Consider the following 1,104-nt stretch of genomic DNA (forward strand, 5'->3'; position numbering starts at 1 on the left):
GTCAGTGCAAGGACACACCTGGGGATAAACTAGAATCTAATAATGTTTGGGATTAATCTACGTTTATCAGTGTCTGTTGTGTTGCGATTAGGGGCTTCACTTTCACGCGCAGGAGACATGAGTTCAATTCTCGTGAGGGGGAATTGTTTTCTGTATAATACTTGCGTAGACGTCTATCAGCAACATTCGCTGTTCTGTAATATTCTCTATTTACAGCGCTTTTTACAGAGAAGATAACAGTACATTGCTAAAGAGCAGGAAAGGAGGTGAAAAGAGACTATTTTTGAGAAGAAAAATTTCCGTCACTAGATCTATCCGGATTCGAACCCGGGACCAATTGAATGAGAGGCGAACACCTTAACCTCTAACTCTAAGCCGCGAGAACCCCCCTTATATCTTTTATTAGCTCCATTTATCACATTGTATCGTAATCATCGAAGATAAAGTATTGCTATAATCACCTCAAAGATTTTTAGAAATAGTATGCTCTAATTTTACGACGGGGTTGAGGAAAAAAAGAGACGAAAATCCAGTATCCGTACAAATCATACATACGGCATTCGAAAGGCTCCACCACGCTTCGGAAAGCTGTGAATGCTGGACATTTAAGAATGTTTTAAAGTAAAGTCGGGATGGGTATAACTCTAGTGAGTATCGCGGTTACATTGTAGTGCCTCCCGCAATACGGATAAATCCGGGAAGTTGAAATGATATATACATGTAAATAATATGTACATAGCAATTTTATTGTAACATGCATTTGGCGCTGTGTAAACCCTTAATTCGTTCTCATATAAACCACCCCCACATTTTCCATCTACTCTTAGAGTCTTAGAGACCAACGGTGTTCAAAGAAATAAAACATATCATAATAATAAACCACCTTTTTATTGATCTCAGAAGAACAATCTGGTTCACAATGGCAAACATACACACACACGTAAATATATAAGCCTTTTTAATAAATGCCTACGTATATAAATACATACTCATATTTATACATAAACACACTGTATTACACCAAATCTTTTATATTTTTGTTCATAACTGTACCAAAATAATAAAACATGAATAATGCGTTAACAATTTTCGGCCAACCCCCCC

The sequence above is a fragment of the Aplysia californica genome, unplaced genomic scaffold (genome assembly GCF_000002075.1).
Source record: "Aplysia californica isolate F4 #8 unplaced genomic scaffold, AplCal3.0 scaffold00423, whole genome shotgun sequence".
In the NCBI taxonomy this organism is placed as follows: Eukaryota; Metazoa; Mollusca; class Gastropoda; order Aplysiida; family Aplysiidae; genus Aplysia; species Aplysia californica.